This window comes from Podarcis gaigeae (genome assembly GCF_964106915.1).
Source record: "Podarcis gaigeae genome assembly, chromosome: 1".
In the NCBI taxonomy this organism is placed as follows: Eukaryota; Metazoa; Chordata; class Lepidosauria; order Squamata; family Lacertidae; genus Podarcis; species Podarcis gaigeae.
This window is the reverse complement of record NC_139678.1, coordinates 138197059-138224921: the sequence shown is the minus strand read 5'-3', so window position 1 is coordinate 138224921 and position 27863 is coordinate 138197059.

The following is a 27863-nucleotide window of genomic DNA, read 5'->3' as shown; positions in this document are numbered from 1 at the left end:
AGAAAGAAGAATTTTGGATTTCGCTTATTTCAAATCGTGTTCCGTGGTGTTAATGCTCATTAACCCAGAAATCGCAAATTATGTGTAATGAGTCCCAAATAACACAAAACCGTCTTTGCGCTTCCATATGCGTAGAAAGAAGACGAATTAGCTTTGATAGGGCTTATTTCAATTCGCATGGTGTTTTATGGGTGTGCACCAGAATCACCTCCAACCAAAGCAAAAAGGTGTTTTGGGTTCCATCCACTAAAAAAGAAAGAAGATAAAGCTCTGATTGGTTTTGTTGCAAATTGGTGTTTTTGGGGTTAGAATGCACATTCGCTCAAAAATCTCAGAATGAAATGTTTCTTAACAGCCGTAATCAAGCATAGGTGTTTTGGTTCCATCTCAATAGAAAGCGGACGAAAAAGTTTGGATTTTCTTTCCATGTTCTTTCCACCCACAAATAGCAAAGCGAAGTGTAATGATCCTAAACCTCCCCAAACAGGATGTTTTGCGTTCCAGCTACATAGAAAGAAGAATTTTGGATTTCGCTTATTTCAAATCGTGTTCCGTGGTGTTAATGCTCATTAACCCAGAAATCGCAAAGTATGTGTAATGAGTCCCAAATAACACAAAACCGTCTTTGCGCTTCCATATGCGTAGAAAGAAGACGAATAAGTTTTGATAGGGCTTATTTCAATTCGCATGGTTTTATGGGTGTGCACCAGAATCACCTCCAACCAAAGCAAAAAGGTGTTTTGGGTTCCTTCCACTAAAAAAGAAAGAAGATAAAGTTCTGATTGGTTTTGTTGCAAATTGGTGTTTTTGGGGTTAGAATGCACATTCGCTCAAAAATCTCAGAATGAAATGTTTCTTAGCCGTAATCAAGCATAGGTGTTTTGGTTCCATCTCAATAGAAAGTGGACCAAAAAGTTTGGATTGTTCTTTCCATGTTCTTTCCACCCAAAAATAGCAAAGCGAAGTGTAATGATCCTAAACCTCCCCAAACAGGATGTTTTGCGTTCCAGCTACATAGAAAGAAGAATTTTGGATTTCGCTTATTTCAAATCGTGTTCCGTGGTGTTAATGCTCATTAACCCAGAAATCGCAAAGTATGTGTAATGAGTCCCAAATAACAACAAAACCGTCTTTGCGCTTCCATATGCGTAGAAAGAAGACGAATAAGCTTTGATAGGGCTTATTTCAATTCGCATGGTGTTTTATGGGTGTGCACCAGAATCACCTCCAACCAAAGCAAAAAGTTGTTTTGGGTTCCTTCCACTAAAAAAGAAAGAAGATAAAGCTCTGATTGGTTTTGTTGCAAATTGGTGTTTTTGGGGTTAGAATGCACATTCGCTCAAAAATCTCAGAATGAAATGTTTCTTAACAGCCGTAATCAAGCATAGGTGTTTTGGTTCCATCTCAATAGAAAGTGGACCAAAAAGTTTGGATTGTTCTTTCCATGTTCTTTCCACCCAAAAATAGCAAAGCGAAGTGTAATGATCCTAAACCTCCCCAAACAGGATGTTTTGCGTTCCAGCTACATAGAAAGAAGAATTTTGGATTTCGCTTATTTCAAATCGTGTTCAGTGGTGTTAATGCTCATTAACGCAGAAATCGCAAAGTATGTGTAATGAGTCCCAAATAACACAAAACCGTCTTTGCGCTTCCATATGCGTAGAAAGAAGACGAATTAGCTTTGATAGGGCTTATTTCAATTCGCATGGTGTTTTATGGGAGTGCACCAGAATCACCTCCAACCAAAGCAAAAAGGTGTTTTGGGTTCCATCCACTAAAAAAGAAAGAAGATAAAGCTCTGATTGGTTTTGTTGCAAATTGGTGTTTTTGGGGTTAGAATGCACATTCGCTCAAAAATCTCAGAATGAAATGTTTCTTAACAGCCGTAATCAAGCATAGGTGTTTTGGTTCCATCTCAATAGAAAGTGGACGAAAAACTTTGGATTGTTCTTTCCATGTTCTTTCCACCCAAAAATAGCAAAGCGAAGTGTAATAATCCTAAACCTCCCCAAACAGGATGTTTTGCGTTCCAGCTACATAGAAAGAAGAATTTTGGATTTCGCTTATTTCAATTCGTGTTCCGTGGTTTAATGCTCATTAACCCAGAAATCGCAAAGTATGTGTAATGAGTCCCAAATAACACAAAACCGTCTTTGCGCTTCCATATGCGTATAAAGAAGACGAATTAGCTTTGATAGGGCTTATTTGAATTCGCATGGTGTTTTATGGGAGTGCACCAGAATCACCTCCAACCAAAGCAAAAAGGTGTTTTGGGTTCCTTCCACTAAAAAAGAAAGAAGATAAAGTTCTGATTGGTTTTGTTGCAAATTGGTGTTTTTGGGGTTAGAATGCACATTCGCTCAAAAATCTCAGAATGAAATGTTTCTTAACAGCCGTAATCAAGCATAGGTGTTTTGGTTCCATCTCAATAGAAAGCGGACCAAAAAGTTTGGATTGTTCTTTCCATGTTCTTTCCACCCACAAATAGCAAAGCCAAGTGTAATGATCCTACACCTCCCCGAACAGGATGTTTTGCGTTCCAGCTCCAAAAAAGAAGAATTTTGGATTTCGCTTATTTCAAATCGTGTTCAGTGGTGTTAATGCTCATTAACCCAGAAATCGCAAAGTATGTGTAATGAGTCCCAAATAACACAAAACCGTCTTCGCGCTTCCATATGCGTAGAAAGAAGACGAATTAGCTTTGATAGGGCTTATTTCAATTCGCATGGTGTTTTATGGGTGTGCACCAGAATCACCTCCAACCAAAGCAAAAAGGTCTTTTGGGTTCCATCCGCTAAAAAAGAAAGAAGATAAAGCTCTGATAGGTTTTGTTGCAAATTGGTGTTTTGGGGGTTAGAATGCACATTCGCTCAAAAATCTCAGAATGAAATGTTTCTTAACAGCCGTAATCAAGCATAGGTGTTTTGGTTCCATCTCAATAGAAAGTGGACCAAAAAGTTTGGATTGTTCTTTCCATGTTCTTTCCACCCAAAAATAGCAAAGCGAAGTGTAATGATCCTAAACCTCCCCAAACAGGATGTTTTGCGTTCCAGCTACATAGAAAGAAGAATTTTGGATTTCGCTTATTTCAAATCGTGTTCAGTGGTGTTAATGCTCATTAACGCAGAAATCGCAAAGTATGTGTAATGAGTCCCAAATAACACAAAACCGTCTTTGCGCTTCCATATGCGTAGAAAGAAGACGAATTAGCTTTGATAGGGCTTATTTCAATTCGCATGGTGTTTTATGGGTGTGCACCAGAATCACCTCCAACCAAAGCAAAAAGGTGTTTTGGGTTCCATCCACTAAAAAAGAAAGAAGATAAAGCTCTGATTGGTTTTGTTGCAAATTGGTGTTTTTGGGGTTAGAATGCACATTCGCTCAAAAATCTCAGACTGAAATTTTTCTTAACAGCCCTAATCAAGCATAGGTGTTTTGGTTCCATCTCAATAGAAAGTGGACCAAAAAGTTTGGATTGTTCTTTCCATGTTCTTTCCACCCAATAATAGCAAAGCGAAGTGTAATGATCCTAAACCTCCCCAAACAGGATGTTTTGCGTTCCAGCTACATAGAAAGAAGAATTTTGGATTTCGCTTATTTCAAATCGTGTTCAGTGGTGTTAATGCTCATTAACCCAGAAATCGCAAAGTATGTGTAATGAGTCCCAAATAACACAAAACCGTCTTCGCGCTTCCATATGCGTAGAAAGAAGACGAATTAGCTTTGATAGGGCTTATTTCAATTCGCATGGTGTTTTATGGGTGTGCACCAGAATCACCTCCAACCAAAGCAAAAAGGTCTTTTGGGTTCCATCCACTAAAAAAGAAAGAAGATAAAGCTCTGATAGGTTTTGTTGCAAATTGGTGTTTTGGGGGTTAGAATGCACATTCGCTCAAAAATCTCAGAATGAAATGTTTCTTAACAGCCGTAATCAAGCATAGGTGTTTTGGTTCCATCTCAATAGAAAGTGGACCAAAAAGTTTGGATTGTTCTTTCCATGTTCTTTCCACCCAAAAATAGCAAAGCGAAGTGTAATGATCCTAAACCTCCCCAAACAGGATGTTTTGCGTTCCAGCTACATAGAAAGAAGAATTTTGGATTTCGCTTATTTCAAATCGTGTTCAGTGGTGTTAATGCTCATTAACGCAGAAATCGCAAAGTATGTGTAATGAGTCCCAAATAACACAAAACCGTCTTTGCGCTTCCATATGCGTAGAAAGAAGACGAATTAGCTTTGATAGGGCTTATTTCAATTCGCATGGTGTTTTATGGGTGTGCACCAGAATCACCTCCAACCAAAGCAAAAAGGTGTTTTGGGTTCCATCCACTAAAAAAGAAAGAAGATAAAGCTCTGATTGGTTTTGTTGCAAATTGGTGTTTTTGGGGTTAGAATGCACATTCGCTCAAAAATCTCAGACTGAAATTTTTCTTAACAGCCCTAATCAAGCATAGGTGTTTTGGTTCCATCTCAATAGAAAGTGGACCAAAAAGTTTGGATTGTTCTTTCCATGTTCTTTCCACCCAATAATAGCAAAGCGAAGTGTAATGATCCTAAACCTCCCCAAACAGGATGTTTTGCGTTCCAGCTACATAGAAAGAAGAATTTTGGATTTCGCTTATTTCAAATCGTGTTCCGTGGTGTTAATGCTCATTAACCCAGAAATCGCAAATTATGTGTAATGAGTCCCAAATAACACAAAACCGTCTTTGCGCTTCCATATGCGTAGAAAGAAGACGAATTAGCTTTGATAGGGCTTATTTCAATTCGCATGGTGTTTTATGGGTGTGCACCAGAATCACCTCCAACCAAAGCAAAAAGGTGTTTTGGGTTCCATCCACTAAAAAAGAAAGAAGATAAAGCTCTGATTGGTTTTGTTGCAAATTGGTGTTTTTGGGGTTAGAATGCACATTCGCTCAAAAATCTCAGAATGAAATGTTTCTTAACAGCCGTAATCAAGCATAGGTGTTTTGGTTCCATCTCAATAGAAAGTGGACCAAAAAGTTTGGATTGTTCTTTCCATGTTGTCAGGACTGCCGCTAGGTCCCAGCTCACAGAGGACCAACGCCCAGTGGATATTATATACAAAAGTCTTTATTGAAGTTTAGTTTCCATTTCCAAGCTCTGGGCGCGCAGGCCCACGTCTTAACGCTAGACCGGCTAAGTCCCCTCTGACTCACTGCTCCACCCACACCAGTTTAAGATTCTAGCCTGGCTCCACCTCTTGCGCTGCTCTTTCCTGCGTTGGGTCCTTCTGCCCTCTGGGGTTCCCTCCTTCCTGGACTCCTCTGACGCGGAGCCTCCTGAGTCTTGCCCCTCCCTCCGGCGGGCTTTAGGACCTGGCTCCCTTCCCGGGCTCCCCGCTGTGCCGCGCTCCTGTACATTTGAACTTGGCGCGCGCGCCCAGCCGGTGACTTTCCTTCTGACCGTTTCCCCGCTTCCTGATGTGAGTGTTGCCAAACCTGACTCCTCTCCTCCCTCTGGTGGTGAGGACACTGGTCCCGACTCCTGGGACTCCCCCTCCCCACTGCGCTCTGGTGGAGACGCTGGCCCTGATCTCCAGCTGCTGTTCAGAGACTCCCCGCTGGCCCCTCCCTCTTGAGGTTTCTCCCTTGGAATCTCCCTTGCTCTGGCCACCGGCGCTCCCTTCTGTGAGTCCTCCGATTCGCTAGAGAGGCTTGTGGAATAACTCTGGCCACTGTCACTGCCTGCGCCCCCCTCGTACTCCTCCTCCTCACTCTCCATTTGCTCCCCCTCCTGTGTCTCTCCTTCTGAACCCCTGACATCCATCCCCCCCTCGAAGCCCCCCCTTCCCCCCTCCCCCTCTTCCGGTGCGGGTTCCGGGTGCTCCATTGTTGTAGGGGTGAGTCCAGGATACAGCTCGTCCCCTGAGGCTTGCAACCATCGAGATAAGTCCGGGAAGTCCCCCATGGGCTCGTCGACGACGACCTCCTCCGCTTCCATCTCCTGCGCGGTGTGCTCGAAATCTGCGCTCGACCCCAAATCACCCAAGAGCCCTCCTCCCCCTGTTGTTTGATGGGGGTCCACCTCCCAGGGCCCCTTCGGCATGTCTCTGCGCCAGCCCACCTCGGGTTGGTCCTCCCACCAATAAGATCCCCCCGTGCCAAAACCTGAAAGTGATCCCTCCGGAGAGCTGCCTCCCGGAGCCGAGTCCTCAGCTGACGAGAAACCCCGGAAAGTGCTGGCCGAGAGTGTGGGTGTGAACAAACAATCCTCGAAAAAGCCCGCCGGCATAGGCTTGTGCGGGAAAAGTGTGTGGAATTCTTCCTTGAGCAACTGCTCTTCCACTGCGTAATCCGGCACCCACCTGTTGGCGCTGGCCGGGGTGTCCTCCGTGGCGAGAAGATATTCAATCCCGTCCTCCCCCCACCTTGAGTCTAAAATCTCAGTGGCTTCATTAAGTGGCTCCCCTTTCGGCGACCCCCCTTTTTTGGGCGCTTCTCTGAGCGGGTCTGGCGCCTTCCCCGGTGCTTGAAACCTGTGGGGCTCTCTGTAGGGCGTGAGCACTGATCTATGAAAGACCGGGTGCATTCTGGAACCCTCCGGGAGTGTCAACCGGAAGGCCACTGGGTTGATCTGCGCCTCTACTTGGTAAGGCCCTAGCTGCTTGTGCCCTAGTTTCTTCTTGGCTAACGATCTGGCTGGAACTGCTTGTGCTGCCAACCAGACCCAGTCTCCCACCTGGATGTCCTCCCCAACCCTCCTGTGTCGATCTGCCTGCACTTTGTAAGCCTGTTTTGCCAACTCTAACTGCCTCCTGAGCTGCTCGTGGATCTCCTGCAACTCCGCTGCCACTTCCTCTGCTCCCTGTGGCTCCCCCTCCCGCACTGTGTCCAGACCCGGGAAGGTTCTGGGATGCCTCCCGTAGTTGGCAAAAAATGGGGTCACCCCCGTGGACCCGTGCTTCGTGTTGTTGTAGGCAAACTCGGCCAACGGTAGATAGTCCACCCAGGTCGATGGCTGCTGGTTCGCGTAGCATCTCAGGTACTGCTGCATGATGGCGTTGACCCTTTCCGCCTGCCCGTTAGTTTGCGGGTGTCTCGCCGACGCCAGGCTGACCTTGACGTTCAGGAATCCCATCAGCTTTTGCCAGAAGTTGGAGATGAACTGGCGCCCCCGGTCGGACAAAATAGACCGTGGTAGGCCGTGCACCTTGAACACGTGGTCTATGAACATCTTAGCGGTCTGCTCGGCCGTGGCCACCTTCGCGCACGGAATGAAGTGGGCCATCTTGGTGAACAGGTCCACTACCACGAGCACTGCCGTCTTGCCCCTTGAGCTGGGTAGATCTGTGACAAAGTCCAGGGCTACCCTCTCCCACGGTACGAACGGTGTCTGTAGCGGTTCCAACAGGCCCGCCGGCGGCTGGTGCACAGGCTTAGCCCTTTGGCAGGTGTCGCACCTATTGACATAGTCCGCGACATCCCCCCGCATCTTAGGCCACCAAAAGTCTCTGGCTACTAAGTCCACCGTCTTCTCCTTGCCGAAGTGCCCTGCGCTGGGCGCGTCGTGCAGCTGTTGCAGGACCTTCGCGCGGAGGCTGTCTCCTGGTACGTAGAGGACTCCCTTGCGTAGGAGCAGGCCGTCTCGCACTTGGAATTCGTCGCCCCTCGCCTTGCCACTGCACACCTCCTCCATCTTGGCTCGGGCGAACGAGTCTGTTCGCAGCGCGCGGCGCACCGCGTCCAGGTCCACCGTGGCTGACGCGCATGCCCACGCCTGTGGTGTGAAAATGTGCTTGGCCGCCGCCGGTGCCTCTGCCTCCAGATACTGCGGTTTTCTGGACAGCGCGTCCGCCAAGACGTTGCTGTTTCCTGGGATGTACTCAATTCTGAAGTCGAAATCTGCAAAGAACTCCGCCCAGCGGATGTGTCGCTGGTTCAGGAACCTCGCCGTGCGCCAGTACTCCAAGTTCTTATGGTCTGTGCGGACCTGCACCGTGTGCTTGGCTCCGACGAGGAAGTGCCGCCACGCCTTGAAGGCTGCATGTATGGCCAGCAACTCCCTGTCCCAAATGGTGTAGTTCTGCTCCGCTTTGCTGAGTTTTCTGGAGTAGAAAGCGCACGGCCTCCAGTCCCCCTGGTGGTCTTGCTGCAACAGAACGGCTCCCACGGCCCTGTCTGAGGCGTCCGTCTCCACTCTCATGGGCCTGCTGGGATTTACGTGCAGTAGGTTCTCTTCGGAAGCGAAGAGCTGCTTGAGCTTCTGAAAGGACTGCTCTGCCTGCTCCGTCCAGATGAACCTCTTCTTCTTGGAACTGAGGGTGTCGGTGATGGCCGCTGTCTGCATGGCGAAACCCTTGATGAACTTGCGATAAAAGTTGGCAAAACCGACAAACCTCTGTACTTCCTTCCTATTGCGTGGGCTCTTCCAATCCAGTACTGCACGTACCTTGGCACCGTCCATAGCCAGTCCCTTGTCGGACAGTTTGTAGCCCAAGAAATCCACCTCCGTCTTGTCGAACTGGCACTTCTCCAGCTTGGCGTACAGCCTGTGCTCCCGCAGCCTCTGCAGAACTTCCCTAACATCTCTCTCGTGAGCCTCCGGCGATTCCGAGAAGATTAGGATGTCATCCAGGAAGCAGACGCACTTCTTGTAGAGGAGACCCGCCAAGACATGATGCATGAAGGCTTGAAAGCAGTGGGAACCATTTTTTAATCCAAAAGGCATAACTCTGTATTCATAAGTGCCCAGCGGCGTAAACATGGTTGTTTTCCACTCGTCGCCTTCCCGTACGCGAATGAGATTGTACGCTCCGCGCAGATCCAACTTGGTAAAGATGCGACCCTTCCTCACCGTCGCCAGCAGGTCATCGATCTTGGGCATAGGGAATGCTGAGGGCTTGGTCTTGAGGTTCAAGAAGCGGAAATCAACGACCAGCCTCTTTTGGGGCGTGTCCCGCTTCTTTACAAAGAACACGGGACTGCCTCCTGCCGCCTTGGACTCCCGGATGAATCCCCGCTTCAGGTTGTGATCTATGAACTCCCTGAGCTCTTGCAATTCATCCTCAGACATGGAGTACAGTTTCCCCGTCGGGAGCGTCGCCCCGGGCAGGAGGTCGATCTTGCAGTCGTAGGGTCTGTGGGGTGGCAGCTTATCCGCCTCTTTCTCGCAGAAGACCTCCAAAAACTCCTTGTATTTGTTAGGCACCGCCTGCAACATGCCCAAGTTCAGCTGTGGTCCATCCTCGTGCCCCTCATCTTCCAAGTCCGCCAGGATGCAGTGTTCTGCGCAGTAAGAGGAGCCGAAGGTCAGTTGCCGCTGGTACCAAGCTAATGCCGGGCTGTGCCTATCCAGCCAACTCATTCCCAACACTATGGGCGTGTCTGACAGGCGGGTGACGTTGAAGCTGATGACCTCACGGTGGTTTCCAATGCGCATCACCATTGGCGGCGTCTGCTGTAGCACTTGCCCTCCCAGTAGCTCCCTGCCGTCCACTGTGACGACTTTCAGAGGTACCGCCGCTGGCAGAAGGGCTATGCCATGTTGCTGGAGGAACTGCATGTCTATAAAATCTGCATTGCTCCCCGAGTCTACGGTGATGGGAATTTCCACCAGTAGCCCATTGGGGAGCTGAAGGGATGTGGTGAGCTGCACTACTGGTTTGGGTGGGAGGGGGTCGGTGGGCTGTAAGATCCCTGGGGATTGCTTCACTGACTTGTCTGGCTGGTCCCCAGAGACGCCATCTCCAGCCAGACAGTGGAGTTTTCCTGCTGCGACTCCCTCTGCTGAATTGCGTCTGTTACTGTCGCTGCGGCTGCAGTATGCTTGTGAAACCGCTGGGGACACTCTTTTGCCATATGCTGAGCACTGTCGCAGATGTAGCACTTCCTGGTTCCTCTAGGAGGCTTCATCTTGACTGCTCCCGGAGTTAGGGCTCCGACTGTGGAGTGAGCCTTAGCACCACCTATCTCCATCGGCTCCTCTCCCCCTCCCAGCGGAGGCATGGATCGAGCGCGCGCCGCCTCCTTGGGGAAGGGAGGCAGTCCTTTCGCTGGCGTGCGTCCCAAATGCCCTTCCTCCCTGCCCCAAGGGCGTCCTTCCAACCGAACCCCAATGGAGAGTGCCCGTTCCACCACTTCCTTGGTGGTTTGGGGTCTTCCCCCCCTTGCGATCTCATCTTTCACAGCTCCGCTCAACCCCTCCCAGAACAGGTCTCTGACGGCAGGCGATTCTTTCTCCCAGGCTAGTACATTCACCAATCCGAAAAAACGTGCATGATATTGCCTCACAGTGGCTTTACCTTGTCTTAGTCCGTGAATCTCCCTCCTAGCGATATCCACATCAATCTCAGATAAAAAACACGCATCCATCACTTTAATGAAGGCAGCCGCATTTTGGAGGGCTGGATCCTTGTCTCTCCATAGATTGCGCAGCCACGATTTTGCCTCCCCCCGCAAATGCAAAATAATAAATCCCACTTTCTCTCCCTCATTTTTAAAGTCTTTGTCAAGCAGCTGCAATGTATAAATCACATCTGCTCTGAAGTTTGGATACTCCTGCAGGTCCCCATTGAAGTGAGATACCAGGCTCCCTCCTCTGTTTCCCAGCCCAATCCCTTCTGGTCTGGTGGCTGGTAGCCTCTGTGTACTTAGCACTTCTAACCTGGTTCGCAGATCCTGGCAGGCAGCAGCTGCTTCCTGTTCTTTCTTTCTGGAAGCCGCAATTTCTGCAGTCAACTGCGTCACTGCGTTTTGCAAACTCGCTATCCTCTCTTCGGTAGTCATTTCCCTGTTTTTCGTGAGCTCGCGAAGCACCAATCTTCACCCCTCGCTGCTTTCCCGCACTCCACGAGGTTGCAAAATTGGTGAAAATGGAGAGGGGACTTACTGTCAGGACTGCCGCTAGGTCCCAGCTCACAGAGGACCAACGCCCAGTGGATATTATATACAAAAGTCTTTATTGAAGTTTAGTTTCCATTTCCAAGCTCTGGGCGCGCAGGCCCACGTCTTAACGCTAGACCGGCTAAGTCCCCTCTGACTCACTGCTCCACCCACACCAGTTTAAGATTCTAGCCTGGCTCCACCTCTTGCGCTGCTCTTTCCTGCGTTGGGTCCTTCTGCCCTCTGGGGTTCCCTCCTTCCTGGACTCCTCTGACGCGGAGCCTCCTGAGTCTTGCCCCTCCCTCCGGCGGGCTTTAGGACCTGGCTCCCTTCCCGGGCTCCCCGCTGTGCCGCGCTCCTGTACATTTGAACTTGGCGCGCGCGCCCAGCCGGTGACTTTCCTTCTGACCGTTTCCCCGCTTCCTGATGTGAGTGTTGCCAAACCTGACTCCTCTCCTCCCTCTGGTGGTGAGGACACTGGTCCCGACTCCTGGGACTCCCCCTCCCCACTGCGCTCTGGTGGAGACGCTGGCCCTGATCTCCAGCTGCTGTTCAGAGACTCCCCGCTGGCCCCTCCCTCTTGAGGTTTCTCCCTTGGAATCTCCCTTGCTCTGGCCACCGGCGCTCCCTTCTGTGAGTCCTCCGATTCGCTAGAGAGGCTTGTGGAATAACTCTGGCCACTGTCACTGCCTGCGCCCCCCTCGTACTCCTCCTCCTCACTCTCCATTTGCTCCCCCTCCTGTGTCTCTCCTTCTGAACCCCTGACACATGTTCTTTCCACCCAAAAATAGCAAAGCGAAGTGTAATGATCCTAAACCTCCCCAAACAGGATGTTTTGCGTTCCAGCTACATAGAAAGAAGAATTTTGGATTTCGCTTATTTCAAATCGTGTTCAGTGGTGTTAATGCTCATTAACGCAGAAATCGCAAAGTATGTGTAATGAGTCCCAAATAACACAAAACCGTCTTTGCGCTTCCATATGCGTAGAAAGAAGACGAATTAGCTTTGATAGGGCTTATTTCAATTCGCATGGTGTTTTATGGGAGTGCACCAGAATCACCTCCAACCAAAGCAAAAAGGTGTTTTGGGTTCCATCCACTAAAAAAGAAAGAAGATAAAGCTCTGATTGGTTTTGTTGCAAATTGGTGTTTTTGGGGTTAGAATGCACATTCGCTCAAAAATCTCAGAATGAAATGTTTCTTAACAGCCGTAATCAAGCATAGGTGTTTTGGTTCCATCTCAATAGAAAGTGGACGAAAAACTTTGGATTGTTCTTTCCATGTTCTTTCCACCCAAAAATAGCAAAGCGAAGTGTAATAATCCTAAACCTCCCCAAACAGGATGTTTTGCGTTCCAGCTACATAGAAAGAAGAATTTTGGATTTCGCTTATTTCAAATCGTGTTCCGTGGTTTAATGCTCATTAACCCAGAAATCGCAAAGTATGTGTAATGAGTCCCAAATAACACAAAACCGTCTTTGCGCTTCCATATGCGTATAAAGAAGACGAATTAGCTTTGATAGGGCTTATTTGAATTCGCATGGTGTTTTATGGGAGTGCACCAGAATCACCTCCAACCAAAGCAAAAAGGTGTTTTGGGTTCCTTCCACTAAAAAAGAAAAAGATAAAGTTCTGATTGGTTTTGTTGCAAATTGGTGTTTTTGGGGTTAGAAAGCACATTCGCTCAAAAATCTCAGAATGAAATGTTTCTTAACAGCCGTAATCAAGCATAGGTGTTTTGGTTCCATCTCAATAGAAAGCGGACCAAAAAGTTTGGATTGTTCTTTCCATGTTCTTTCCACCCACAAATAGCAAAGCCAAGTGTAATGATCCTACACCTCCCCGAACAGGATGTTTTGCGTTCCAGCTCCAAAAAAGAAGAATTTTGGATTTCGCTTATTTCAAATCGTGTTCAGTGGTGTTAATGCTCATTAACCCAGAAATCGCAAAGTATGTGTAATGAGTCCCAAATAACACAAAACCGTCTTTGCGCTTCCATATGCGTAGAAAGAAGACGAATTAGCTTTGATAGGGCTTATTTCAATTCGCATGGTGTTTTATGGGTGTGCACCAGAATCACCTCCAACCAAAGCAAAAAGGTCTTTTGGGTTCCATCCGCTAAAAAAGAAAGAAGATAAAGCTCTGATAGGTTTTGTTGCAAATTGGTGTTTTGGGGGTTAGAATGCACATTCGCTCAAAAATCTCAGAGTGAAATTTTTCTTAACAGCCCTAATCAAGCATAGGTGATTATGGTTCCATCTCAATAGAAAGCGGACGAAAAAGTTTGGATTTTCTTTCCATGTTCTTTCCACCCACAAATAGCAAAGCGAATTGTAATGAGCCTAAACCTCCCCAAACAGGATGTTTTGCCTTCCAGCTACATAGAAAGAAGAATTTTGGATTTCGCTTATTTCACATCGTGTTCCGTGGTGTTAATGCTCATTAACCCAGAAATCTCAAAGTATGTGTAATGAGTCCCAAATAACACAAAACCGTCTTTTCGCTTCCATATGCGTAGAAAGAAGACGAATTAGCTTTGATAGGGCTTATTTCAATTCGCATGGTGTTTTATGGGTGTGCACCAGAATCACCTCCAACCAAAGCAAAAAGGTGTTTTGGGTTCCATCCACTAAAAAAGAAAGAAGATAAAGCTCTGATTGGTTTTGTTGCAAATTGGTGTTTTTGGGGTTAGAATGCACATTCGCTCAAAAATCTCAGACTGAAATTTTTCTTAACAGCCCTAATCAAGCATAGGTGTTTTGGTTCCATCTCAATAGAAAGTGGACCAAAAAGTTTGGATTGTTCTTTCCATGTTCTTTCCACCCAAAAATAGCAAAGCGAAGTGTAATGATCCTAAACCTCCCCAAACAGGATGTTTTGCGTTCCAGCTACATAGAAAGAAGAATTTTGGATTTCGCTTATTTCAAATCGTGTTCCGTGGTGTTAATGCTCATTAACCCAGAAATCGCAAATTATGTGTAATGAGTCCCAAATAACACAAAACCGTCTTTGCGCTTCCATATGCGTAGAAAGAAGACGAATTAGCTTTGATAGGGCTTATTTCAATTCGCATGGTGTTTTATGGGTGTGCACCAGAATCACCTCCAACCAAAGCAAAAAGGTGTTTTGGGTTCCATCCACTAAAAAAGAAAGAAGATAAAGCTCTGATTGGTTTTGTTGCAAATTGGTGTTTTTGGGGTTAGAATGCACATTCGCTCAAAAATCTCAGAATGAAATGTTTCTTAACAGCCGTAATCAAGCATAGGTGTTTTGGTTCCATCTCAATAGAAAGCGGACGAAAAAGTTTGGATTTTCTTTCCATGTTCTTTCCACCCACAAATAGCAAAGCGAAGTGTAATGATCCTAAACCTCCCCAAACAGGATGTTTTGCGTTCCAGCTACATAGAAAGAAGAATTTTGGATTTCGCTTATTTCAAATCGTGTTCCGTGGTGTTAATGCTCATTAACCCAGAAATCGCAAAGTATGTGTAATGAGTCCCAAATAACACAAAACCGTCTTTGCGCTTCCATATGCGTAGAAAGAAGACGAATAAGCTTTGATAGGGCTTATTTCAATTCGCATGGTGTTTTATGGGTGTGCACCAGAATCACCTCCAACCAAAGCAAAAAGGTGTTTTGGGTTCCTTCCACTAAAAAAGAAAGAAGATAAAGCTCTGATTGGTTTTGTTGCAAATTGGTGTTTTTGGGGTTAGAATGCACATTCGCTCAAAAATCTCAGAATGAAATGTTTCTTAACAGCCGTAATCAAGCATAGGTGTTTTGGTTCCATCTCAATAGAAAGTGGACCAAAAAGTTTGGATTGTTCTTTCCATGTTCTTTCCACCCAAAAATAGCAAAGCGAAGTGTAATGATCCTAAACCTCCCCAAACAGGATGTTTTGCGTTCCAGCTACATAGAAAGAAGAATTTTGGATTTCGCTTATTTCAAATCGTGTTCCGTGGTGTTAATGCTCATTAACCCAGAAATCGCAAATTATGTGTAATGAGTCCCAAATAACACAAAACCGTCTTTGCGCTTCCATATGCGTAGAAAGAAGACGAATTAGCTTTGATAGGGCTTATTTCAATTCGCATGGTGTTTTATGGGTGTGCACCAGAATCACCTCCAACCAAAGCAAAAAGGTGTTTTGGGTTCCTTCCACTAAAAAAGAAAGAAGATAAAGCTCTGATTGGTTTTGTTGCAAATTGGTGTTTTTGGGGTTAGAATGCACATTCGCTCAAAAATCTCAGAATGAAATGTTTCTTAACAGCCGTAATCAAGCATAGGTGTTTTGGTTCCATCTCAATAGAAAGCGGAGGAAAAAGTTTGGATTTTCTTTCCATGTTCTTTCCACCCACAAATAGCAAAGCGAAGTGTAATGATCCTAAACCTCCCCAAACAGGATGTTTTGCGTTCCAGCTACATAGAAAGAAGAATTTTGGATTTCGCTTATTTCACATCGTGTTCCGTGGTGTTAATGCTCATTAACCCAGAAATCTCAAAGTATGTGTAATGAGTCCCAAATAACACAAAACCGTCTTTTCGCTTCCATATGCGTAGAAAGAAGACGTATAAGCTTTGATAGGGCTTATTTCAATTCGCATGGTGTTTTATGGGTGTGCACCAGAATCACCTCCAACCAAAGCAAAAAGGTGTTTTGGGTTCCATCCACTAAAAAAGAAAGAAGATAAAGCTCTGATTGGTTTTGTTGCAAATTGGTGTTTTTGGGGTTAGAATGCACATTCGCTCAAAAATCTCAGAGTGAAATTTTTCTTAACAGCCCTAATCAAGCATAGGTGTTTTGGTTCCATCTCAATAGAAAGTGGACCAAAAAGTTTGGATTGTTCTTTCCATGTTCTTTCCACCCAAAAATAGCAAAGCGAAGTGTAATGATCCTAAACCTCCCCAAACAGGATGTTTTGCGTTCCAGCTACATAGAAAGAAGAATTTTGGATTTCGCTTATTTCAAATCGTGTTCCGTGGTGTTAATGCTCATTAACCCAGAAATCGCAAAGTATGTGTAATGAGTCCCAAATAACACAAAACCGTCTTTGCGCTTCCATATGCGTAGAAAGAAGACGAATAAGCTTTGATAGGGCTTATTTCAATTCGCATGGTGTTTTATGGGTGTGCACCAGAATCACCTCCAACCAAAGCAAAAAGGTGTTTTGGGTTCCTTCCACTAAAAAAGAAAGAAGATAAAGCTCTGATTGGTTTTGTTGCAAATTGGTGTTTTTGGGGTTAGAATGCACATTCGCTCAAAAATCTCAGAGTGAAATTTTTCTTAACAGCCCTAATCAAGCATAGGTGTTTTGGTTCCATCTCAATAGAAAGTGGACCAAAAAGTTTGGATTTTCTTTCCATGTTCTTTCCACCCACAAATAGCAAAGCGAATTGTAATGAGCCTAAACCTCCCCAAACAGGATGTTTTGCCTTCCAGCTACATAGAAAGAAGAATTTTGGATTTCGCTTATTTCACATCGTGTTCCGTGGTGTTAATGCTCATTAACCCAGAAATCTCAAAGTATGTGTAATGAGTCCCAAATAACACAAAACCGTCTTTTCGCTTCCATATGCGTAGAAAGAAGACGAATTAGCTTTGATAGGGCTTATTTCAATTCGCATGGTGTTTTATGGGTGTGCACCAGAATCACCTCCAACCAAAGCAAAAAGGTGTTTTGGGTTCCATCCACTAAAAAAGAAAGAAGATAAAGCTCTGATTGGTTTTGTTGCAAATTGGTGTTTTTGGGGTTAGAATGCACATTCGCTCAAAAATCTCAGACTGAAATTTTTCTTAACAGCCCTAATCAAGCATAGGTGTTTTGGTTCCATCTCAATAGAAAGTGGACCAAAAAGTTTGGATTGTTCTTTCCATGTTCTTTCCACCCAAAAATAGCAAAGCGAAGTGTAATGATCCTAAACCTCCCCAAACAGGATGTTTTGCGTTCCAGCTACATAGAAAGAAGAATTTTGGATTTCGCTTATTTCAAATCGTGTTCCGTGGTGTTAATGCTCATTAACCCAGAAATCGCAAATTATGTGTAATGAGTCCCAAATAACACAAAACCGTCTTTGCGCTTCCATATGCGTAGAAAGAAGACGAATTAGCTTTGATAGGGCTTATTTCAATTCGCATGGTGTTTTATGGGTGTGCACCAGAATCACCTCCAACCAAAGCAAAAAGGTGTTTTGGGTTCCATCCACTAAAAAAGAAAGAAGATAAAGCTCTGATTGGTTTTGTTGCAAATTGGTGTTTTTGGGGTTAGAATGCACATTCGCTCAAAAATCTCAGAATGAAATGTTTCTTAACAGCCGTAATCAAGCATAGGTGTTTTGGTTCCATCTCAATAGAAAGCGGACGAAAAAGTTTGGATTTTCTTTCCATGTTCTTTCCACCCACAAATAGCAAAGCGAAGTGTAATGATCCTAAACCTCCCCAAAGAGGATGTTTTGCGTTCCAGCTACATAGAAAGAAGAATTTTGGATTTCGCTTATTTCAAATCGTGTTCCGTGGTGTTAATGCTCATTAACCCAGAAATCGCAAAGTATGTGTAATGAGTCCCAAATAACACAAAACCGTCTTTGCGCTTCCATATGCGTAGAAAGAAGACGAATAAGCTTTGATAGGGCTTATTTCAATTCGCATGGTGTTTTATGGGTGTGCACCAGAATCACCTCCAACCAAAGCAAAAAGGTGTTTTGGGTTCCTTCCACTAAAAAAGAAAGAAGATAAAGATCTGATTGGTTTTGTTGCAAATTGGTGTTTTTGGGGTTAGAATGCACATTCGCTCAAAAATCTCAGAATGAAATTGTCAGGACTGCCGCTAGGTCCCAGCTCACAGAGGACCAACGCCCAGTGGATATTATATACAAAAGTCTTTATTGAAGTTTAGTTTCCATTTCCAAGCTCTGGGCGCGCAGGCCCACGTCTTAACGCTAGACCGGCTAAGTCCCCTCTGACTCACTGCTCCACCCACACCAGTTTAAGATTCTAGCCTGGCTCCACCTCTTGCGCTGCTCTTTCCTGCGTTGGGTCCTTCTGCCCTCTGGGGTTCCCTCCTTCCTGGACTCCTCTGACGCGGAGCCTCCTGAGTCTTGCCCCTCCCTCCGGCGGGCTTTAGGACCTGGCTCCCTTCCCGGGCTCCCCGCTGTGCCGCGCTCCTGTACATTTGAACTTGGCGCGCGCGCCCAGCCGGTGACTTTCCTTCTGACCGTTTCCCCGCTTCCTGATGTGGGTGTTGCCAAACCTGACTCCTCTCCTCCCTCTGGTGGTGAGGACACTGGTCCCGACTCCTGGGACTCCCCCTCCCCACTGCGCTCTGGTGGAGACGCTGGCCCTGATCTCCAGCTGCTGTTCAGAGACTCCCCGCTGGCCCCTCCCTCTTGAGGTTTCTCCCTTGGAATCTCCCTTGCTCTGGCCACCGGCGCTCCCTTCTGTGAGTCCTCCGATTCGCTAGAGAGGCTTGTGGAATAACTCTGGCCACTGTCACTGCCTGCGCCCCCCTCGTACTCCTCCTCCTCACTCTCCATTTGCTCCCCCTCCTGTGTCTCTCCTTCTGAACCCCTGACATCCATCCCCCCCTCGAAGCCCCCCCTTCCCCCCTCCCCCTCTTCCGGTGCGGGTTCCGGGTGCTCCATTGTTGTAGGGGTGAGTCCAGGATACAGCTCGTCCCCTGAGGCTTGCAACCATCGAGATAAGTCCGGGAAGTCCCCCATGGGCTCGTCGACGACGACCTCCTCCGCTTCCATCTCCTGCGCGGTGTGCTCGAAATCTGCGCTCGACCCCAAATCACCCAAGAGCCCTCCTCCCCCTGTTGTTTGATGGGGGTCCACCTCCCAGGGCCCCTTCGGCATGTCTCTGCGCCAGCCCACCTCGGGTTGGTCCTCCCACCAATAAGATCCCCCCGTGCCAAAACCTGAAAGTGATCCCTCCGGAGAGCTGCCTCCCGGAGCCGAGTCCTCAGCTGACGAGAAACCCCGGAAAGTGCTGGCCGAGAGTGTGGGTGTGAACAAACAATCCTCGAAAAAGCCCGCCGGCATAGGCTTGTGCGGGAAAAGTGTGTGGAATTCTTCCTTGAGCAACTGCTCTTCCACTGCGTAATCCGGCACCCACCTGTTGGCGCTGGCCGGGGTGTCCTCCGTGGCGAGAAGATATTCAATCCCGTCCTCCCCCCACCTTGAGTCTAAAATCTCAGTGGCTTCATTAAGTGGCTCCCCTTTCGGCGACCCCCCTTTTTTGGGCGCTTCTCTGAGCGGGTCTGGCGCCTTCCCCGGTGCTTGAAACCTGTGGGGCTCTCTGTAGGGCGTGAGCACTGATCTATGAAAGACCGGGTGCATTCTGGAACCCTCCGGGAGTGTCAACCGGAAGGCCACTGGGTTGATCTGCGCCTCTACTTGGTAAGGCCCTAGCTGCTTGTGCCCTAGTTTCTTCTTGGCTAACGATCTGGCTGGAACTGCTTGTGCTGCCAACCAGACCCAGTCTCCCACCTGGATGTCCTCCCCAACCCTCCTGTGTCGATCTGCCTGCACTTTGTAAGCCTGTTTTGCCAACTCTAACTGCCTCCTGAGCTGCTCGTGGATCTCCTGCAACTCCGCTGCCACTTCCTCTGCTCCCTGTGGCTCCCCCTCCCGCACTGTGTCCAGACCCGGGAAGGTTCTGGGATGCCTCCCGTAGTTGGCAAAAAATGGGGTCACCCCCGTGGACCCGTGCTTCGTGTTGTTGTAGGCAAACTCGGCCAACGGTAGATAGTCCACCCAGGTCGATGGCTGCTGGTTCGCGTAGCATCTCAGGTACTGCTGCATGATGGCGTTGACCCTTTCCGCCTGCCCGTTAGTTTGCGGGTGTCTCGCCGACGCCAGGCTGACCTTGACGTTCAGGAATCCCATCAGCTTTTGCCAGAAGTTGGAGATGAACTGGCGCCCCCGGTCGGACAAAATAGACCGTGGTAGGCCGTGCACCTTGAACACGTGGTCTATGAACATCTTAGCGGTCTGCTCGGCCGTGGCCACCTTCGCGCACGGAATGAAGTGGGCCATCTTGGTGAACAGGTCCACTACCACGAGCACTGCCGTCTTGCCCCTTGAGCTGGGTAGATCTGTGACAAAGTCCAGGGCTACCCTCTCCCACGGTACGAACGGTGTCTGTAGCGGTTCCAACAGGCCCGCCGGCGGCTGGTGCACAGGCTTAGCCCTTTGGCAGGTGTCGCACCTATTGACATAGTCCGCGACATCCCCCCGCATCTTAGGCCACCAAAAGTCTCTGGCTACTAAGTCCACCGTCTTCTCCTTGCCGAAGTGCCCCGCGCTGGGCGCGTCGTGCAGCTGTTGCAGGACCTTCGCGCGGAGGCTGTCTCCTGGTACGTAGAGGACTCCCTTGCGTAGGAGCAGGCCGTCTCGCACTTGGAATTCGTCGCCCCTCGCCTTGCCACTGCACACCTCCTCCATCTTGGCTCGGGCGAACGAGTCTGTTCGCAGCGCGCGGCGCACCGCGTCCAGGTCCACCGTGGCTGACGCGCATGCCCACGCCTGTGGTGTGAAAATGTGCTTGGCCGCCGCCGGTGCCTCTGCCTCCAGATACTGCGGTTTTCTGGACAGCGCGTCCGCCAAGACGTTGCTGTTTCCTGGGATGTACTCAATTCTGAAGTCGAAATCTGCAAAGAACTCCGCCCAGCGGATGTGTCGCTGGTTCAGGAACCTCGCTGTGCGCCAGTACTCCAAGTTCTTATGGTCTGTGCGGACCTGCACCGTGTGCTTGGCTCCGACGAGGAAGTGCCGCCACGCCTTGAAGGCTGCATGTATGGCCAGCAACTCCCTGTCCCAAATGGTGTAGTTCTGCTCCGCTTTGCTGAGTTTTCTGGAGTAGAAAGCGCACGGCCTCCAGTCCCCCTGGTGGTCTTGCTGCAACAGAACGGCTCCCACGGCCCTGTCTGAGGCGTCCGTCTCCACTCTCATGGGCCTGCTGGGATTTACGTGCAGTAGGTTCTCTTCGGAAGCGAAGAGCTGCTTGAGCTTCTGAAAGGACTGCTCTGCCTGCTCCGTCCAGATGAACCTCTTCTTCTTGGAACTGAGGGTGTCGGTGATGGCCGCTGTCTGCATGGCGAAACCCTTGATGAACTTGCGATAAAAGTTGGCAAAACCGACAAACCTCTGTACTTCCTTCCTATTGCGTGGGCTCTTCCAATCCAGTACTGCACGTACCTTGGCACCGTCCATAGCCAGTCCCTTGTCGGACAGTTTGTAGCCCAAGAAATCCACCTCCGTCTTGTCGAACTGGCACTTCTCCAGCTTGGCGTACAGCCTGTGCTCCCGCAGCCTCTGCAGAACTTCCCTAACATCTCTCTCGTGAGCCTCCGGCGATTCCGAGAAGATTAGGATGTCATCCAGGAAGCAGACGCACTTCTTGTAGAGGAGACCCGCCAAGACATGATGCATGAAGGCTTGAAAGCAGTGGGAACCATTTTTTAATCCAAAAGGCATAACTCTGTATTCATAAGTGCCCAGCGGCGTAAACATGGTTGTTTTCCACTCGTCGCCTTCCCGTACGCGAATGAGATTGTACGCTCCGCGCAGATCCAACTTGGTAAAGATGCGACCCTTCCTCACCGTCGCCAGCAGGTCATCGATCTTGGGCATAGGGAATGCTGAGGGCTTGGTCTTGAGGTTCAAGAAGCGGAAATCAACGACCAGCCTCTTTTGGGGCGTGTCCCGCTTCTTTACAAAGAACACGGGACTGCCTCCTGCCGCCTTGGACTCCCGGATGAATCCCCGCTTCAGGTTGTGATCTATGAACTCCCTGAGCTCTTGCAATTCATCCTCAGACATGGAGTACAGTTTCCCCGTCGGGAGCGTCGCCCCGGGCAGGAGGTCGATCTTGCAGTCGTAGGGTCTGTGGGGTGGCAGCTTATCCGCCTCTTTCTCGCAGAAGACCTCCAAAAACTCCTTGTATTTGTTAGGCACCGCTTGCAACATGCCCAAGTTCAGCTGTGGTCCATCCTCGTGCCCCTCATCTTCCAAGTCCGCCAGGATGCAGTGTTCTGCGCAGTAAGAGGAGCCGAAGGTCAGTTGCCGCTGGTACCAAGCTAATGCCGGGCTGTGCCTATCCAGCCAACTCATTCCCAACACTATGGGCGTGTCTGACAGGCGGGTGACGTTGAAGCTGATGACCTCACGGTGGTTTCCAATGCGCATCACCATTGGCGGCGTCTGCTGTAGCACTTGCCCTCCCAGTAGCTCCCTGCCGTCCACTGTGACGACTTTCAGAGGTACCGCCGCTGGCAGAAGGGCTATGCCATGTTGCTGGAGGAACTGCATGTCTATAAAATCTGCATTGCTCCCCGAGTCTACGGTGATGGGAATTTCCACCAGTAGCCCATTGGGGAGCTGAAGGGATGCGGTGAGCTGCACTACTGGTTTGGGTGGGAGGGGGTCGGTGGGCTGTAAGATCCCTGGGGATTGCTTCACTGACTTGTCTGGCTGGTCCCCAGAGATGCCATCTCCAGCCAGACAGTGGAGTTTTCCTGCTGCGACTCCCTCTGCTGAATTGCGTCTGTTACTGTCGCTGCGGCTGCAGTATGCTTGTGAAACCGCTGGGGACACTCTTTTGCCATATGCTGAGCACTGTCGCAGATGTAGCACTTCCTGGTTCCTCTAGGAGGCTTCATCTTGACTGCTCCCGGAGTTAGGGCTCCGACTGTGGAGTGAGCCTTAGCACCACCTATCTCCATCGGCTCCTCTCCCCCTCCCAGCGGAGGCATGGATCGAGCGCGCGCCGCCTCCTTGGGGAAGGGAGGCAGTCCTTTCGCTGGCGTGCGTCCCAAATGCCCTTCCTCCCTGCCCCAAGGGCGTCCTTCCAACCGAACCCCAATGGAGAGTGCCCGTTCCACCACTTCCTTGGTGGTTTGGGGTCTTCCCCCCCTTGCGATCTCATCTTTCACAGCTCCGCTCAACCCCTCCCAGAACAGGTCTCTGACGGCAGGCGATTCTTTCTCCCAGGCTAGTACATTCACCAATCCGAAAAAACGTGCATGATATTGCCTCACAGTGGCTTTACCTTGTCTTAGTCCGTGAATCTCCCTCCTAGCGATATCCACATCAATCTCAGATAAAAAACACGCATCCATCACTTTAATGAAGGCAGCCGCATTTTGGAGGGCTGGATCCTTGTCTCTCCATAGATTGCGCAGCCACGATTTTGCCTCCCCCCGCAAATGCGAAATAATAAATCCCACTTTCTCTCCCTCATTTTTAAAGTCTTTGTCAAGCAGCTGCAATGTATAAATCACATCTGCTCTGAAGTTAGGATACTCCTGCAGGTCCCCATTGAAGTGAGATACCAGGCTCCCTCCTCTGTTTCCCAGCCCAATCCCTTCTGGTCTGGTGGCTGGTTGCCTCTGTGTACTTAGCACTTCTAACCTGGTTCGCAGATCCTGGCAGGCAGCAGCTGCTTCCTGTTCTTTCTTTCTGGAAGCCGCAATTTCTGCAGTCAACTGCGTCACTGCGTTTTGCAAACTCGCTATCCTCTCTTCGGTAGTCATTTCCCTGTTTTTCGTGAGCTCGCGAAGCACCAATCTTCACCCCTCGCTGCTTTCCCGCACTCCACGAGGTTGCAAAATTGGTGAAAATGGAGAGGGGACTTACTGTCAGGACTGCCGCTAGGTCCCAGCTCACAGAGGACCAACGCCCAGTGGATATTATATACAAAAGTCTTTATTGAAGTTTAGTTTCCATTTCCAAGCTCTGGGCGCGCAGGCCCACGTCTTAACGCTAGACCGGCTAAGTCCCCTCTGACTCACTGCTCCACCCACACCAGTTTAAGATTCTAGCCTGGCTCCACCTCTTGCGCTGCTCTTTCCTGCGTTGGGTCCTTCTGCCCTCTGGGGTTCCCTCCTTCCTGGACTCCTCTGACGCGGAGCCTCCTGAGTCTTGCCCCTCCCTCCGGCGGGCTTTAGGACCTGGCTCCCTTCCCGGGCTCCCCGCTGTGCCGCGCTCCTGTACATTTGAACTTGGCGCGCGCGCCCAGCCGGTGACTTTCCTTCTGACCGTTTCCCCGCTTCCTGATGTGGGTGTTGCCAAACCTGACTCCTCTCCTCCCTCTGGTGGTGAGGACACTGGTCCCGACTCCTGGGACTCCCCCTCCCCACTGCGCTCTGGTGGAGACGCTGGCCCTGATCTCCAGCTGCTGTTCAGAGACTCCCCGCTGGCCCCTCCCTCTTGAGGTTTCTCCCTTGGAATCTCCCTTGCTCTGGCCACCGGCGCTCCCTTCTGTGAGTCCTCCGATTCGCTAGAGAGGCTTGTGGAATAACTCTGGCCACTGTCACTGCCTGCGCCCCCCTCGTACTCCTCCTCCTCACTCTCCATTTGCTCCCCCTCCTGTGTCTCTCCTTCTGAACCCCTGACAGAAATGTTTCTTAACAGCCGTAATCAAGCATAGGTGTTTTGGTTCCATCTCAATAGAAAGTGGACCAAAAAGTTTGGATTGTTCTTTCCATGTTCTTTCCACCCAAAAATAGCAAAGCGAAGTGTAATGATCCTAAACCTCCCCAAACAGGATGTTTTGCGTTCCAGCTACATAGAAAGAAGAATTTTGGATTTCGCTTATTTCAAATCGTGTTCCGTGGTGTTAATGCTCATTAACCCAGAAATCGCAAATTATGTGTAATGAGTCCCAAATAACACAAAACCGTCTTTGCGCTTCCATATGCGTAGAAAGAAGACGAATTAGCTTTGATAGGGCTTATTTCAATTCGCATGGTGTTTTATGGGTGTGCACCAGAATCACCTCCAACCAAAGCAAAAAGGTGTTTTGGGTTCCATCCACTAAAAAAGAAAGAAGATAAAGCTCTGATTGGTTTTGTTGCAAATTGGTGTTTTTGGGGTTTGAATGCACATTCGCTCAAAAATCTCAGAATGAAATGTTTCTTAACAGCCGTAATCAAGCATAGGTGTTTTGGTTCCATCTCAATAGAAAGCGGACGAAAAAGTTTGGATTTTCTTTCCATGTTCTTTCCACCCACAAATAGCAAAGCGAAGTGTAATGATCCTAAACCTCCCCAAACAGGATGTTTTGCGTTCCAGCTACATAGAAAGAAGAATTTTGGATTTCGCTTATTTCACATCGTGTTCCGTGGTGTTAATGCTCATTAACCCAGAAATCTCAAAGTATGTGTAATGAGTCCCAAATAACACAAAACCGTCTTTTCGCTTCCATATGCGTAGAAAGAAGACGTATAAGCTTTGATAGGGCTTATTTCAATTCGCATGGTGTTTTATGGGTGTGCACCAGAATCACCTCCAACCAAAGCAAAAAGGTGTTTTGGGTTCCATCCACTAAAAAAGAAAGAAGATAAAGCTCTGATTGGTTTTGTTGCAAATTGGTGTTTTTGGGGTTAGAATGCACATTCGCTCAAAAATCTCAGAGTGAAATTTTTCTTAACAGCCCTAATCAAGCATAGGTGTTTTGGTTCCATCTCAATAGAAAGTGGACCAAAAAGTTTGGATTGTTCTTTCCATGTTCTTTCCACCCAAAAATAGCAAAGCGAAGTGTAATGATCCTAAACCTCCCCAAACAGGATGTTTTGCGTTCCAGCTACATAGAAAGAAGAATTTTGGATTTCGCTTATTTCAAATCGTGTTCCGTGGTGTTAATGCTCATTAACCCAGAAATCGCAAAGTATGTGTAATGAGTCCCAAATAACACAAAACCGTCTTTGCGCTTCCATATGCGTAGAAAGAAGACGAATAAGCTTTGATAGGGCTTATTTCAATTCGCATGGTGTTTTATGGGTGTGCACCAGAATCACCTCCAACCAAAGCAAAAAGGTGTTTTGGGTTCCTTCCACTAAAAAAGAAAGAAGATAAAGCTCTGATTGGTTTTGTTGCAAATTGGTGTTTTTGGGGTTAGAATGCACATTCGCTCAAAAATCTCAGAATGAAATGTTTCTTAACAGCCGTAATCAAGCATAGGTGTTTTGGTTCCATCTCAATAGAAAGTGGACCAAAAAGTTTGGATTGTTCTTTCCATGTTCTTTCCACCCAAAAATAGCAAAGCGAAGTGTAATGATCCTAAACCTCCCCAAACAGGATGTTTTGCGTTCCAGCTACATAGAAAGAAGAATTTTGGATTTCGCTTATTTCAAATCGTGTTCCGTGGTGTTAATGCTCATTAACCCAGAAATCGCAAATTATGTGTAATGAGTCCCAAATAACAACAAAACCGTCTTTGCGCTTCCATATGCGTAGAAAGAAGACGAATAAGCTTTGATAGGGCTTATTTCAATTCGCATGGTGTTTTATGGGTGTGCACCAGAATCACCTCCAACCAAAGCAAAAAGGTGTTTTGGGTTCCTTCCACTAAAAAAGAAAGAAGATAAAGCTCTGATTGGTTTTGTTGCAAATTGGTGTTTTTGGGGTTAGAATGCACATTCGCTCAAAAATCTCAGAATGAAATGTTTCTTAACAGCCGTAATCAAGCATAGGTGTTTTGGTTCCATCTCAATAGAAAGTGGACCAAAAAGTTTGGATTGTTCTTTCCATGTTCTTTCCACCCAAAAATAGCAAAGCGAAGTGTAATAATCCTAAACCTCCCCAAACAGGATGTTTTGCGTTCCAGCTACATAGAAAGAAGAATTTTGGATTTCGCTTATTTCAAATCGTGTTCCGTGGTTTAATGCTCATTAACCCAGAAATCGCAAAGTATGTGTAATGAGTCCCAAATAACACAAAACCGTCTTTGCGCTTCCATATGCGTATAAAGAAGACGAATTAGCTTTGATAGGGCTTATTTGAATTCGCATGGTGTTTTATGGGAGTGCACCAGAATCACCTCCAACCAAAGCAAAAAGGTGTTTTGGGTTCCTTCCACTAAAAAAGAAAGAAGATAAAGTTCTGATTGGTTTTGTTGCAAATTGGTGTTTTTGGGGTTAGAATGCACATTCGCTCAAAAATCTCAGAATGAAATGTTTCTTAACAGCCGTAATCAAGCATAGGTGTTTTGGTTCCATCTCAATAGAAAGCGGACCAAAAAGTTTGGATTGTTCTTTCCATGTTCTTTCCACCCACAAATAGCAAAGCCAAGTGTAATGATCCTACACCTCCCCGAACAGGATGTTTTGCGTTCCAGCTCCAAAAAAGAAGAATTTTGGATTTCGCTTATTTCAAATCGTGTTCAGTGGTGTTAATGCTCATTAACCCAGAAATCGCAAAGTATGTGTAATGAGTCCCAAATAACACAAAACCGTCTTTGCGCTTCCATATGCGTAGAAAGAAGACGAATTAGCTTTGATAGGGCTTATTTCAATTCGCATGGTGTTTTATGGGTGTGCACCAGAATCACCTCCAACCAAAGCAAAAAGGTCTTTTGGGTTCCATCCGCTAAAAAAGAAAGAAGATAAAGCTCTGATAGGTTTTGTTGCAAATTGGTGTTTTGGGGGTTAGAATGCACATTCGCTCAAAAATCTCAGAGTGAAATTTTTCTTAACAGCCCTAATCAAGCATAGGTGATTATGGTTCCATCTCAATAGAAAGCAGACGAAAAAGTTTGGATTTTCTTTCCATGTTCTTTCCACCCACAAATAGCAAAGCGAATTGTAATGAGCCTAAACCTCCCCAAACAGGATGTTTTGCCTTCCAGCTACATAGAAAGAAGAATTTTGGATTTCGCTTATTTCACATCGTGTTCCGTGGTGTTAATGCTCATTAACCCAGAAATCTCAAAGTATGTGTAATGAGTCCCAAATAACACAAAACCGTCTTTTCGCTTCCATATGCGTAGAAAGAAGACGTATAAGCTTTGATAGGGCTTATTTCAATTCGCATGGTGTTTTATGGGTGTGCACCAGAATCACCTCCAACCAAAGCAAAAAGGTGTTTTGGGTTCTGTCAGGACTGCCGCTAGGTCCCAGCTCACAGAGGACCAACGCCCAGTGGATATTATATACAAAAGTCTTTATTGAAGTTTAGTTTCCATTTCCAAGCTCTGGGCGCGCAGGCCCACGTCTTAACGCTAGACCGGCTAAGTCCCCTCTG